This window comes from Myotis daubentonii, chromosome 1 (genome assembly GCF_963259705.1).
Source record: "Myotis daubentonii chromosome 1, mMyoDau2.1, whole genome shotgun sequence".
NCBI classification, from domain to species: Eukaryota; Metazoa; Chordata; class Mammalia; order Chiroptera; family Vespertilionidae; genus Myotis; species Myotis daubentonii.
Genome location: NC_081840.1, coordinates 22187089 through 22202655, shown reverse-complemented (window position 1 = coordinate 22202655; position 15567 = coordinate 22187089). Strand labels below are relative to the sequence as shown.

At 48.1% G+C, this 15567-nt stretch overlaps 1 long non-coding RNA gene across 2 annotated transcripts; it reads left to right on the top strand.

The window, feature by feature from the left end:
• Window positions 1-643: 643 nt before the first annotated feature.
• On the top strand, window positions 644-15268 carry LOC132231451 (uncharacterized). 2 transcript variants are annotated; one of them, XR_009452060.1, is made up of 3 exons: window positions 644-5697; window positions 6942-7038; window positions 12228-15268. It is a non-coding gene; the product is annotated as an uncharacterized LOC132231451 (long non-coding RNA). The 2 variants fall into 2 exon arrangements; XR_009452059.1 differs by lacking the exon at window positions 12228-15268 and adding an exon at window positions 8453-9342.
• Window positions 15269-15567: the final 299 nt, after the last annotated feature.

Here is a 15567-nt window from a genome sequence, read left to right as displayed (position 1 = left end):
TCCAAGAGGGGTATGAAACCCTGGCTTCCTGCCTGGGCTCAGAAGTCCATCCCTCCCTCAGGAATTTCACCCAAGGAGGATTTAATCTGCCTCTGATTGATCTGGTGCTCACATCTTCTTGCGTTGGCAGTGAGGGGACAGGGGTGCAAGAATGCCAATTGCCACACATCTGAGTACCTCCAACAATCAGCTCATCACTCACACCCCTGACCCGCTGTCTTAAAGCCTAAAGGCCTGGCAGCCATGGCTGCCCCTGGTGCGTTTCTGTAGCCTACTATTGCCTAGAGAGACAGAGCAGTCAGGAGGGCACCAGTTTGCAACTTCCCACACTACACAAGGGACAGGCACAATCACTACCTAATGTTGGAATACGCCCTCAACTCCTGGCCTTGGCCTACACAGCCCTGCGTGACTGGCCCCCTATCTGATCTCTCTCACCTCTTGCATTGCAGCTGCATTGGCCTCCTCTCTGCTCCTTGAACAAGACAAGTTAATGCCCACTTCCCTGTTTCTGGAACATTCCTCTCCGCAATGTTTACAGGAACTCCGCATCACTTCTCTCAGCTCAAACATCACCTCCTAGAGTGGCCATCCCTGGACCACCTTCCCACCCCCACCCCCCACTTCCCCAACCTAGAGCAGCCCTCCCATTCCCAAGTCATCACTTTCTAACACATCACCATTTCACTTTCATGGCTCTAGGGACTAGTTGAAAATGATCTCATTTATTCCTTTACTTGGATAACTGGCTTATAGGATGGGCTGAACCTGAAGACATCAGGACTTAAGGATAATCAGGAAACAGCTATAGTATTTTTCTCCCCTCATTGCCTTCAGCCATGTTATGGTGAATTTCCTTTCCCCACCCTTAATCTCAGAGTTTTTGGCTTGACCTTCCCTATCAGCCACAAGAATAGTTTCATGTCTATAATTAAGACCAATTTTTCAGGCACTAAAAACTCTGGTCCTGTCCAAATAAAAAAAAAAAAATCCTTATCCAATTTAATCAATCGAGAATCCAATTCAATACTCCTCCCTGCCCCCCCCCCCCCCCCCCCCCGGGACTGTCCCCTGGCTCGAGATCCGACAGTGGAGAGAGTGGAGTGTGGTCTGTTTTTCTGACCATCCTTTTCGGTGGTGGCTCCTCCGTGTCAGGGTCAGGGGAGAGGTATTAGAGGAAACATGGCAAAGTCTTATGTGACAGGAGCCCTTGGCTGGCAGGTGCCACATGCTGGCTCTTTCATAGGCACATTTGTGGATTCTTGGGAGGCTCCCTGCAAGACCTCCACCCTGCACGGCTGTAACAAAACACTCTCCGGCCAACCTCTTGCAGGTCCCTGTATCCTCTGCCCTCGTGGACTTTCTGTTCCATGCCAATAAACCAATGGTGAGTGGGCTGCTCCTCCCTCTGCCATAGAAGCCACTCCAGCCAGGCTCCACAGTCAAAACTCTCCAGACAGACAGTATCCACAAGTCTCTTCATTTGTGTTCATCCCCAAACTCTAAAGACATATGTTGGGTTCTCCCAACAACTTTCTTGTTGTGCTTTGGTACCTCGGGGTGCTTGCAGCTCCCAGCAACTCAGCCAGCATCAGTGGAGGGAGAGTCATGGGGAGTCGTGCTGGTTTCTTCTTCTTGAGGGCCCCCAAATTCTGCAGCTGGTTCTCTTGGAGCCCCCTTTACTTGGTTTGCATTGGGGAGTACCCTCAGGGGAAATCTCAGCCCTGCCTACTAATGCAACAGTTCTCTACCTCAACGCTTTAGAAAAAATAGATTTTTATTGATTTCAGAGAGGAAGTGAGAGGGAGAGATAGAAACATCCATGATGAGAGAGAATCATTGATTAGCTGCCTCCTGCTCGCCCCACACTGGGGGATCAAGCCCTCAACTCTGGCATGTGTAGGAATCGAACCATGACCTCCTGGTTCATACGTCGACTCTCAACCACTGAGCCAAGCCAGCCAAGCTCTATGTCAACACTTTTTTCAATCCCTTTCATTCATAGACTGAGGGATATGGCTTGATAGTTGTTGAACTTGTTCTGCTGTTACTAAAATGTGCAGGACTTCTCTTGGAATGTGAGGATATTTAGTCCTTATTGTTCTACCCTTGTGGCTTCAGCAAAAATTCAAGACCACAGGAAAAATCCTGTTCAACAACTGAAAAAAGTCATTATTGCCTGACTTTCCAAGCCACAATGGTAGCTCTAAAAGAGTTGATGTCTTGTCTCAACTCAGCACTGTTTCCCCAGAATCTAGAATAGTGCTTGACTCTAATAAACAGCCAAGAAATATGGGTTCAATGGATGGCTAACTGAATGAATGGCAGAATAATCCCATGAAGTAAGGAGGGCTGGTATCATTAGACCCATTTTAAGAGAGAAAAACTGAGTTCCTGGTCCAAGTTCATGTGCTTACTGCCTTGAGGGATGGCCCTAGGATCCCCTTAAATTCTGGGTCTTGTGTTTTGGGATGAATGCCATCTTGATTCCCAGAATGCTCAGTTCTTTCCCGGAGACATTGCTCCTTCCCTGTTATCCACCCAACTCTTTAATTCCCGACTCCTTCCCTTCCCCCACTACCTGCCAGTTCCTTCAGGAGCTCTCCTCTTCATCCCTCCGTGCTCACCTCAGATCCCCATGAGCCTCCCAAGGCCAGAAACCTTGGCGTCATCTTCGTCCCTGAGTTATTTTTTCCTCCCGTGTGTCCAAGTCATTATTACTGCTCCGTCTCCTCCGTCTGCACTTCTGGAAGTCTGCCGCCCATTCAGCCTCTCACCGCTTGGCCCCAGCCAAAACCCTCAGGCAGACACACTTCCCACTCCGCTAGGGCGCCCCTCCTACTCCTTGGTGAGTACAAATGGTCCTTGGAAATTCCCACCCTGTTCTCCTAGGAGCCCACAACCTGGCTAATCTCCCCTGAAGACTGGCATCTCCTGTTCCTCCCATCCCAGTGCCACCCTTCGGTCCTGTCTCCCACTTACTGCCCATCACTCCTTTCCCTGCAACTATTGGGATCTGTTGATGCAACTCTTCGAAATCTCCAATCCCATAAATGCTTGAGGTTTTTCTTTCTTTTTTTAAGCTGCCAAAATTTATAGAGTCTACTAGGGTTCAAGCACTGCATTAAGCATGCTACATAAATTGACCCCTTTAACCAGATAAAGGGGGCATCATGATTTCTGCCTATACAAAGGAGGAAACTGAGGCTGGAAATAGCTACTGCTTTACCCAGCTGATAAGTAGCAGATGCAGGATTCATTGGAGCCCAAGCTTTTAAGACTGCACCATCTTGCCTCCCCCTTAGGCTTGTGACTCTGTAACCCGCCTCACATTGAAGTGGTATCTTTTCCCTGCCGCTGTTACCACCTAAGTACCTCGACTGCACATCCCTCCAGTACCCTCTTCCCTGCCTGCTAGCCCACAAGTCAAGTCCCTGGGGACGTGGAGTTATAAGAACTTTCTGTCCCCCTCTACCCTCCCTGGCCAGTAGGAGAAGAGAGGCTAAATGTTAACAGCATGGCCCCTGACTCACCATGTGTCCCTTCCTTACCCTTGGTCCCAGCCTTCCCCCAGTGAGGCACCGAATGCTGCTAACCCTACTCACCCATCTCTTGGGTCTGGGGAGGGAAATCACCTCTGGAAAGCCCTGCAGAGAGAGTCCCAGGGGCTTGATAAGAGGATTCCAGTGGGGAAAAGATTGCCAGGACATGTAACCGCAAGTGGGGATGCTGGACACCCAGGGCACCCTAATTGCTTTCCCATGTCTTGCTGGAATAATGCTGGCAGCCAGAAAGCTACCAGAACCTGAACTAATTTGATAAACAAGGACCAAAAGCAAGGACCACATTTCTGCTCCCTTTGCTGAGACCCAGACTCCCAACAGAATTCCAGGGATTTTTTCCTCCTTGGAAGTGACTGGACCTCCAGCCCTGAATTCCTCTCCCCAGGAGAGCTTGTTCCCCTGCTCGGAACAAATAACACATTTCCTGGTTAATCAGTGGGCAGAACAGCCGAAAAGGAAGGTTGATTGGGCCCCAGCTTTCCAGATGGGAGCAGCTCAGGGGCTGGGATGCCCTCGTCCAGATACTGGGCAGCTGGGACCCCCGCACTGCGCAGCCTCACCTCCAGTTTGGGAGACACAGGCTGTGTGAAGAGGCCCCAGCTCCCTCCTGCACGAGGTTTTCAAGGCCCACAGAGGCTGCCAAGATCACTCCACCTCAGACACCGTGGCCTGGCATCGCCCCCACAACTCACAGCCACCCTGCCCTGGACCGCCTGGGCTGTCTCCTCCCATGAGCACGGATGTTTCTGTCTTCTGCAAACTGAGCTCAGTTCTCAGCTACGCTTGGCTTCTATTTTCTTATCTGACGATAGAGATAATGTTGCTCTTCTTGCCACACCACCTTCAGGGCAAAGTAGATAACCAGCCCGATCTACCCTGTGACGGGAGGGGATCAATCACTGCTACTCCATTTGCCAGTGGGTATTTGTCGAGCGCTTAAAACGTACCAGGCACTGTGCTTCGTGTTTTGCAGACATTTTCTCATTTAGTCCTCACAGTAGTCTTGTGAAGGAGGTAGCCGGTGAGGAAATGAAGGCTCAGAGAGGTAAAAATGACTGCTCACAATTGCAAAGCTAGTAAGTGGCTACACTCGGATTCCCCCCTGGTTTGTCTGGCTCCAGACACGAAGCCGATGCCAGCGTCTCGAGGAGCCTTTCTGTGGAAATGTGGCTCCGGCTGCCATTCTCTGTAATAGAAGCATCCCAGCTGTTCGTGGTGTGGCCAGGGGTGCTGGGGGCCACATAGAACTGCTGTCACGAGTTGGCCCACCAAGCACATCTCACCGCCCCCCCCCACACACACCTATTTACAGCTAGGGGTCTACTTTGGGTCAAGGGCAGACAAAGGTCATCATGGTGAGTTTCCGTGAATCTGACTCGCCCTCACCAAGGAGAAGGAAAGAAGTCCAGTTTGTCCCACATCAAATCGTTTTCGGTTGCTGAGAAAGGCTCATCTTAACCCTCAGCCTTTCTCTTTGGACGAGAGAAGTGGCGTCAACAAACATCTCTGTGGCCCTGGGCGGTGGGCATTGTAATCCCATTTCACAAACGCAGAAGGGTGAAGGCTCTTGCTCAAGGTCGTCCAGCTAGGAGTCGAGCCAGTGTTCAACGAAAAAGGCCGACCGGCTCCAAGGTCCGTGCTGTTTTCACTGCAGCGAACTGTACTCGCTCCAGGATGTCCTGCAGTGATGTGAAGTGGGCAGCCCTTCAAGTAGCTGATTTCACTTGTTTCCCTTCATTTCCAGTCCCTGATACAAGGGTGGGCTGATCTGAAAGTTCTGTGCATTTAGCTCAAAGCTCAGACAACATTTCCTACTTACCTGCATGAATTCCTTCAGCCTTTGGCTGAAGTGGAATCTTCTAGAACTCCTGGGGCTGCAGCATAACTTCTCCCCAAGTAGAGACCTGAAGGCCTAAGCAGGAAGACCATGTGAGCGAGCAGTCCAGAGACCTCCTTCTCTTAATTCCCTCCAGTAAGACCAGAGCTGCTCGACTGGGCTGGGGGCCGCATGGATGGGATGGGGTCACACATTGTATTATCCTTTCAGAATCTCCAGGGAGAAAGCCCTACGGGTCCAAGGGCTGGGCAGATCTACCCCGAATTCTGGAATGGCAGGCAGGAATTTCAGGACAAGGTGAGCAGGAAGCAACTTTTCTTGGCTGTCATTGGGGTCTCCCAGCCTGTCCCCACCTTGGTTTCCAGCCGGGACACAGTGACAGCCCAATAAATAGAGGTTGTGGGGACAGCAACAGGGGCTGCTGTAGGGTTGTTCCTAAATTAAGCTCTTCCAGAGAGGCCTGTCAGCAACTTCCTGCTCTTCATTATCAAGGCAAAGAAAGAGGATGACACCTTCTGCCACCATCTCCTGACCTCCATTTTCCCTGGGATGAAACAGTGAGATGAGGACACTCAATGAGGTTTGCCCTGCTGCCTCCCACTACTCTCTAGGACCTCAAACCCTTAGGAATAGGCCCAGGCCCTAAAACTCCCCACAACAGGACACAGACACCAGGCTGGTGGGGGCGGGGGTAGGTGCAGCCCGGTCCCAGCCGGTCTGCCATGACTCATTCCTTGTTTCCGTCCACTCTGGTCTGAGCGCCTTGGCCCAGGGGCCTCTGGGAGGCTGTAACACAGGCTGGCCCCTCGCCCATCAGGGCTCAGCAGACAAAAATTAAAGATCTCACTTCTCAGGAACTCACACAGACAGCAGAGGCATGCTCTGTGCTCTGCCTCACCAGACCAGACCTCAGGCCGGAGGAGGATGGAGGCCAAGGGAGGAAGGAAAGGCGTCTCCGCTCCTCCCCCTACTCTGTTCCCCCCACATCCAGTCATGAAGCCCTGCCCCCTACCCACTCCTCCTCAGGTCCGTGCCTGAAGATGGTACTGCTCCCAGCACCTCCTCAGCACCACTTCACTCCTCCCGCCTCTACCTGAAGACAGCCATGACGGAAATAGACTTGAAAGCAACCATCAGGCATTTTCTGGCAGCATTTAGGACAGATCATGGCAGGGACCACAGACCCTAGTTGTAGGCCACATGTGTCCCAGGGTCTCCCTCCCTGATCATGACCCTTCCCCTCCCAGGACCTCAGTTTCCTCATCCATAGGGAGGATTTTACTAGATGAACTCACATTTGCTGTCAACACTAAGATTCTGATTTGAGGAGCAGACAAGGCAAGGGATGGGTATGGATCCAAAAACTGCAGGAGGGACCTCCCTGAGAGATCAGCCAGCCCATTCTTCAATTTATGGTGAAGGAAACTGAGGCCCAAAGGGCTTGTCCCAGGTCACATGATTGGTTATTGGCAGCACCAGCACTTGAACCAGAGTCTTCTGACTCCCAGGCCTCTCAACTCTTTCTCTTTCAACTCCCCCAGGAAGCTGGGAGCTATCTGACCCTCTTGGCCAGGGAAGCCACGAGTGACTGTGCGTGTCAGCAGCAGGGCCTCAGAGCCTGGGAACGTCTCTGATGGGGTAGGTGCAAGTGCCAAAGCCGCTGGTGGAGAGGGATGGGGTTGGGGGCCAGGGAGGGTGTATCAGAGATAAGCTGTCAGCATCTCCCTTCTTCCAGTTGGCAAGAAGAAATAGAGAAGTGTCCATGATGATTGAGGAGAAACAGTCCCCATTTCTGATTAAGCCATTGTTCCATGAAGTATTGATATCTGTTTGTCTGTCTATCTCTCTCTCTCTCTCTCACACACACACACACACACACACACACACACACACACACACACACACACTGTTCATGCCTGTCTAACCTATGAAACTTGCCACCTACAGCCTCGGTCTCGAGATGTATATTGATATTCTCAGGTGCACTATTTGGTGGGGCCTGGAATTGCTGAGATACTTCTAAGCCCCTGCCTACCTTCTAATGTTCAGCCTGCTTGGCTGGGAACATGATGCCCTTCATTCCACAAACATTTTTTGAACACCTAATATGTGCCAGGCACTGAGGATGGGTGGGATATCCTCACTGCCTGTATGACGATAAGTGCTTCAATGGAAGGACTAACACAGCCTTTTGGGCTCACTGAAGAACTGCCAACCATGGAGGGTGGGGATTGGCTAGGGAGCATTTCTCAGAGAGTCCTGACTGTCACTTAAACATTGAAGGCTAAGGGAGAGTTCACTCTGTGTGTGTATGGGGCGGGGGGAGACAGGGGTTGGACATGCCAAGGAGAGGCACTGTATATGCAAAGGCAGCGGTGTAAGACAAAGCTGGGTCTATTGGAGGAATAACAAGCAGCTTAGAGAGTTGGAGTTTACATAGGAACGGGGGTGATGTAAGGGGATAAGGCTGGAAGTGAAGGTTGTGGTCAATTTATGGGGGCCTTAGCTCTAGTCAGTTTATTTTCTCAGAAAGATGGACCTGTTCCCTGCATCCACACCACCATTTGGCCTTGGAGGGGACAGATTATTTATCCAGAATTCTAAAACTCATGTCCTCTGATCAATAGCAAGGAGATATTGGGGCTGGGGGTGGGGGAGGGCGGGTTGAGTGCCATCAACCTATCCAAAGCCACTCAATACACTAATCGACATAAAGCCAGTGAGCTTGCCTTGCTTAAAAGCAATCCCCAAGCCCTGCTTCCAACCAGTCTGTTCCTCCGCGCATGGCTCCCTTTTTATAGAACTTACTAGAGGCCCGATGCACGAAATTCATGCAAGGGGCTCGGCCCTCGCAGCCCCGCTTGCCTCGGCTGGCCCTTGCAGCCCTGGCTTCGTCCGGAAGGTCGTCCAGACGGTTGTTCTGCTGTTCAGTCTAATTAGCATATGACCTCTTTATTATATAGGATGGAGCTGCCGATGTGGCAGATCTGGCCAAGTCTCTGCTGCCATGACCCACCAACCTGACTGTTCCTTCTTTCCCAACCCTTCCCAGGTATCTCCACTGTCTGAATTCCCCACGTGCTCTGGGCCAGGTTCCCCTGGAGACTCAACCCCCGAGTCAGGCTTCTGTCTCCAGTCTCCCTCAAACTTGGCCTCTGGTTCCTCTCCAATCCCACCAGCACATGTTGAAGTGTCATAATATGTATATCCAAGTCCACCCACTCTGCTGCCTCCCTCAGAGCTTGGCCCATAGATAGATAAGCCATATGTATTTGACATCAAACAGATAGCCATCATTTATTGAGCACCTCTTTGTCAGGCCATCAGTGTTGCCAAGGAGAATAAGGATTAGTCGCTATCCTCAAGGAACTTCCAGTGTCGTAGGAAAGGCAGCAACACCTATCGTAGTGAGTGCTGTGATCGAGATAAGCCCAGGGTACAAGGTGAATACAAGGACAGGCACTCCAGGATGGGAATATGAGACACCTGATCAAGGAAGATCCTAGAGAAGAGGCTATCTGAGTGGGGTCTGGAAGGCAGGGCCAGCCTCAGCCTGGAGAAGGCGGAAAAGATGGTGAGGAGGAGGTACAGCAATGATTACTAGAGCCAAGTTTGCAAAAATTAAACCCCACCAGGGTCTACCCCATTTCCCTTTTCACTGGGGTCTGATCAGAGAAATTTTACCAGATATTTGAATGATAGTCAGATGAAATTAAAATGATATTCAACATGGCCCAGCAAGCATGGCTCAGTGGTTGAGCATCAACCTATGAACCAGGAAACTGCAGTTCAATTCCAAATCAGGGCATATGCCCAGGTTGTGGGCTCGATCCCCAGTAGGGTGCATGCAGAAGGCAGCTAATCTATGACTCGCATCATTGATGTTTCCATCTCTCTCTCCCTCTCCCTTCCTCTCTAAAATCAATAAAAACAGATTTTTTTTAAAAGGTGATATTTGAAGTGGATAGGCAGGGAAAATGCAGAATGCATAGTAATATAGTTAGATATATGTATAGATGTTTAAACAACAATTCCCCACATTGAAGACTTGGATGGAGCTCATTGAGATCTCCATCATGAGACAGGGCTGGGATCTGTACAAGACTTCTCACAACTTGGACGAAGTCAGAACATTTTTATCAAATTTTCACATGACATGGAACTGGAGAAATAAATGATAAATGTGGATGATAGGAGCAAGATATCAAGTGATCTATATACGTTGAGATTTAATAAAAAAAATAAGTGGAAAAAGTCTTGCATGTTGGTCCAAAAAAAGCAATAATTAATGACTGAGGGATACTTGCTTTGATAGTAGTTCATGTGAAATGACCTTATGTGGATGGTGAGGGGGGAGGTGAAGTGAGTTGAAAAAGGAGATCCTAGAGGAGAAACTAAGATGGCGGCATAGATAAACACCGGGAAATTGCTGCTTCCCACAACAATTGATAAATGCATCAAAAACACAAGCCGGACTCATCCAGAACTACAGGAGAGCTGGCTGAGTGTAAATTCTACAACTAGAAGGAAAGAAAAGCACACTGAGAGCCAGAGGAGCTGCGGAGGTGGAGTGCAGAGGTACGGGGGCTCGCGCGCGCGGAAAGGGTCTGGCACCTGAGGACGCGGCTGTCTTTTTTAACCCGGAGGGAGACACAAGCTCCCCACGGCTCTGAAATCCGGTTCCGGGAAGTCTCTGGGGACCCAGCACTCATACGGGGAGAAACTGGTCTCTCTGGCAGCGGGCGAGCTTGAGGGCAGCTTTCCCTCAGAGGTGCTTGCAGCCATTGCCGGGACACTGGGACTCTCGACTCCTTAGGGCGGGGCTTAGGCTCCGCCATAGCTGCTTCCTCCGCCCTTTGATTCCTTGAGACCCCGCCCCGCCCAGGCTGCAGCAGAGGCTTTTGCATATGAATGCCCCGGCCCTTTGCAACCTGTAACTACCTAACAGCAGCCGGGCCAGATAGACCCAGAGCTTCCAAGAGAAGGCCCAAGGCCCCACAGCGGCTTGCATTGCTACACAGCTGAGCATCATCAGGGCACTTCCAAACTCCAAAAAAAGGAAGGGGAATCTGCAGTTCTCTTCATAGTTCCTGCTGTGTAACCTCAGGCAGAGGCTAAATTAGCACATCCTTAGATCCAAGAGCCACTGTACCCAGTGGTCAGAGGGGGACCATCCAGATCACAACTCCTCAGATCCATAAGGGACACACTCAGGGTGCAGTCTCAGTGAGCACCAAAGCCCCACTGAAGCAAGTCTTGCCCCAGAAGGGTGTCTTCAGCACAGAAGTTCTCCCACCATAGACACAGCTGATTCTCACTGCCAATTGCCCTGGAGGTCAATTCCTCCCAGTGATCCTACAACAACCAAGGCATAGCTACAACAGGACTGTGCACAAAGCCCATAAGGGGGTGCACCAAGAGTGTCCACCTCAGGTAACTGGGGAGGCTGAGCCACTGGGCCCTACAGGACACCTAGCACACAAAGCCATTCTATCAACACAGGGAAGCAGCCAAAATGCGGAGACAAAGAAACAGGTCACAAATGGCAGAAACGGAGGAAAGCAAACGACTGGATATAGAGTTCAAGGCCACGTTTATAAGGTTTTTCAAGAATTTTATGGAAACCGCGGATAAATTTAATGAGTCCCTCAATAAGTATAGTGAGACCATGGAGGACATGAAAAAGGACCAACTAGAAATTAAGCATACACTGACTGAAATAAAGAATAATTTACAGAGATCCAACAGCAGACAAGAGGATCCCAAGAATCAAGTCAAAGATTTGAAATACAAAGAAACAAAAAATACCCAACTGAAAAAGAAAAAAGAAAAGAGATTCCAAAAATATGAAGATAGTGTAAGGAGCCTCTGGGACAACTTCAAGCGTACCAACATCAGAATTATAGGGGTACCAGAAGAAGAGAGAGGGCAAGATATTGAAAACCTATTTGAAGAAATAATGACAGAAAACTTCCCCCACCTGGTGAAAGAAATAGACTTACAAGTCCAGGAAGCGCAGAGAACCCCAAACAAAAGGAATCCAAAGAGGACCACACCAAGACACATCATAATTAAAATGCCAAGAGCAAAAGACAAAGAGAGAATCTTACAAGCAGCAAGAGAAAGAAAGCCAGTTACCTACAAGGGATTACCCATACGACTGTCAGCTGATTTCTCAACAGAAACCATGCAGGCCAGAAGAGAGTGGCAAGAAATATTCAAAGTGATGAATAGCAAGAACCTGCAACCAAGATTACTTTATCCAGCAAAGCTATCATTCAGAATAGAAGGTCAGATAAAGAGCTTCACGGATAAGAAAAAGCTAAAGGAGTTCATCACCACCAAACCAGCATTATATGAAATGCTGCTGAAAGGTATTCTTTAAGAAGAGGAAGAAGAAAAAGGAACTCTTACCATTTGCCACAGCATGGATGGAACTGGAGAGCGGATAAATACCACATGATCTCACTCATTTGTGGAATATAATGAACAACATAAACTGATGAACAAGGACTGATCCAGAGACGGAGAGGCATTGATTGGACTGTCGGGCTTTGGAGGGAGGGTAGGGGAGGGTGGTGGAAAGGGGGAAAGATCAACCAAAGGACTTACATGTAGGCATATAGGCCTAACCAATGGACACGGACAACGGGGGGGGGGGGGGGTGAGGGCACGAGCAGGGGGGGGGTAGAGGGTAACGTGGGGACAAGGACACATATGTAATATCTTAATCAATAAAAATATATTTAAAAAAGAAAAAAAAAAGAAAAAGGAGATCCTAGTTAACCACTGGTTTGAAATAAACTAACAATGTAAACTTCTAAAAGGTCTAGTGCCATCTTGGATAACATCCAGGGCTCAGAACTTGGAGGATAACAGTGTACTTCAAGTTGTTGAGATGCAATGGCAGTTTCTTACTTGATTCTGCCACCATGTTGTAAATGGCTTATTAGAATCTTTAAGCATGTTTATGAGAAGGTGACCTGATGGAGATAAATACAACCCAGGAGGAGCAATTGAGATACTGGAGAAGAGAAATCTTGGGTGAGGAGAGTCTGGCAATCTTCAATTATTTGCAGGATTATCAGGTAAGAGAGGGGTTCGGTGTTCTGTGTTTTCATTAGTCATAACAGATTCACTGTAGTAACAACACCCACACAGTAAATTTATGTTTGCTCACAGCAAGCAGAGCTCGGATCCACATGGTCATGCAGTGCCCAGGATCCTTTAGTCATGGAGATCCAATATAGAGACTTTTCTGCCGTCTCATTCAGCCAGTAGATAGAGAAGGGTAAATGTGGAGGAATGCACATGCTTCTTAAAGGCAATGTCTGAATAAGAAAGAGGCAAACAACACTCTGTCCACATTCCGTTGACCAGAACTTAGTCACATGGCTATACCTTACAACAGGGAGCTGGAAATGTAATCTGTGTGCCCAAGAGAAAAAGGCTGTGGGTGGGGGCTTTAGCACTCTAGACTTGGAAGAGACTGCCTTAGGAGTGAGAAGAGTTCAGGGCTTAATATATCCACCCAACAACTTGCACACAAATAATGTAAGCTTAGTAGCATTATTCATAAAAACCAAAGATTAGTTATTGGCTAAATGCCCATTGACTGGTGAATGGATCAATAAAGTCTGATATATCCATACAATGAAATACAATTAAGCAATAAAAAGGAGTGAACTACCAATACATGCTACCACATGAATGAACCTCAACATTATACACACTGAAAGAAGCCAATCACAACATCACACATTCATTTATATGAAATATAAAAAGGGCAAAGCTACAGAGATAGCAAATAGATTCAAGGGACAAGGGTAGGAGTGGAGTGGTTAATAGTAAATGGGCACAGGAGATCTTATTGGCATGATAAAAATGTTCTAAAACTAATTTATGGTAATGATTTGGTAAATTTATTTAAAAATAAATGAATTGTGCCTGGCTGGTATGGTTCAGTGGTTGAGTGTCAACCCATGAACCAGGAGATCATGGTTTGATTCCTGGTCAGGGCACATGCTCAGGTTGCTGGTTCAATCCCCAATAAGGGGTGTGCAGGAGAAAAACCAATTGATAGTTCTCTCTCATCATTGATGTTTCTATCTCTCCTTCTCCCTACCTCTCTCTGAAATCAATGAAATCATATTAAAAAATAAATTAATTACACATTTGAAAATGGCAAATTGTATGATATACAAAATACGATTCAATAATATTTTTTGTTAGGTGTTAGGCGTTTAGTGCTTTGAGGTTGGGGAAAGGAGAATAATCCTGCAAAGGGAATGAGAAAGGAATATCCAAGTGGAAGGAGGAAGCGGCACAGAATCCAAGGAAAAGTTAGATTTAAGGAAAGAAAGTAGAGTCAACTCTAGTCAAAGTTACTGAGCTGTCACATGAGATGGCAAGCTGATGGTATTGTCTCTGCCACAGTAGGGTTCACAGTTTTGTTCCAGAGCCTGGGTCAGGAACAAGAAAAACAGAGGAACATAGATTTCCACTTACAGTAAGTGCAACATTGGGGTTGTCCAACAGCAGGACAGATCCCATTTCTGAGTCATGAGCCCTCTGATAGTGGAAGTGTTCAGATAAGCTGGATGGGCAGTGTAGAAAGGCTTTCCACACGGGAGGAAGACCTCTAAGGAGTGTCTGAATCTATGAGCAGTTTGCACCAAGGCCAGTACAAAGACTTGAGTAATCATAGGAAATCGGGGGAAGATAGGCTGAAGGACTCGAGAGATGGCATGAGAGAACCAGTGCTCATTTTAAAATATGTGCATGAAGGCCAATCCCATGGCTGCCTTTGTGTCACTGCCTCACATTTGACTCACATCCCCCTAAGAGGTAAGACATGGAAAGGAGAGGATGCAAGATGAAGTTCACGGTAACCATGTGAAGGGTTCCTGAGATAAGAAGAAAAGATGAATTCACAATAAAAGGAACACCCATATATCAACCATCCCTCCTAAAAATATACTATTATTTCAACTCTGGGTGGTGGGCACATGGTACAGTATACAGTTCTTGTAACATAGAAACCCACACCTGAAACCTATATTTTCATGTTGACCAATGTCACCCCAATAAATTTAATTTAAATATATATATATATATATATATATATATATATACTATTATTTCATCTTTGAAAAAAAGAAGGTATCTGTACATCTCCTGAGAGGCAAAGGGAGCTGGGGACCCATCATGTGAGTGGGTTCAAGAAGATTTCAAGCCAACTGTCTTTATTAGGGCTTTGTTTGTTTGATGCCTGTCTTAGTCACCCACCAGGAATGGCAATCATGGTGTAGAAATATAAAATATCATCAAGAAGTTGGGAGAATCTTATTTTCAAGGACTTGGAAAGCTGTGTGGAGCTTCTGGATGGCCCGAGTTGCCAATGGCCATGACCGTAGCTGCTGGCATTGCTCCAGCATGAGCTCTGATTTCATGGCAAGGGAGAAGGAATCCTTAACAGACTCCAAAGTCAATTCAAAAAGCTATAGTGCTGCCTGGTCACAAAACAAACAATCCAGAAGCGATTCATTTGTTCAGCAAACATTTGTTGGGCGTCTTCGTTATGCAGGGCCCCCTCACAGAGCGTGCAGTCAGGTGGGAGGGCAATTACCCCCAAGTTCCAAAGAATATGACAACCCACATGGGTAACAGAGCTAGGTGCATGCTTCTGAACCTGCCTCATGAGGTCAAACTCAACAGTCTTTTTCTTATCTCCAGACAAGAACCACAGCTGGAGGAGTGAGGAGGAAGAAGGGAGAGACAACAACAGTTTGTGCTTCTCCTTGTATAAATGATAATACTGATATCTGGATTGCTGCATGTCCAGCTACAACAGACCTCCCTGTGACAAGTAACCTTATCTTGGAGCCCCAAGAATCAGAACCAAGGGAGCTGAATCCTCCTTCCAGCACATGGGAGGAGTAAAGGAAGAGTGTAACTGTGTACAGTGCAAAGGTGGAGCCTCAGCAGAATCTCAGAGTCTAAGGGACCTCAGGGGGCATCTAACCTCCAGCCCATCCACTCCCCCTCCAGGCCCCCAACAATCATCAACATGGCTCCCACAGATTCCATTAGATAGAGTGTTCCAGGTTTCCCCTTCTCTGGTCTCTCCCAGGGCTCAGCAAGCTCATAGATGGCATGTCCTCCACT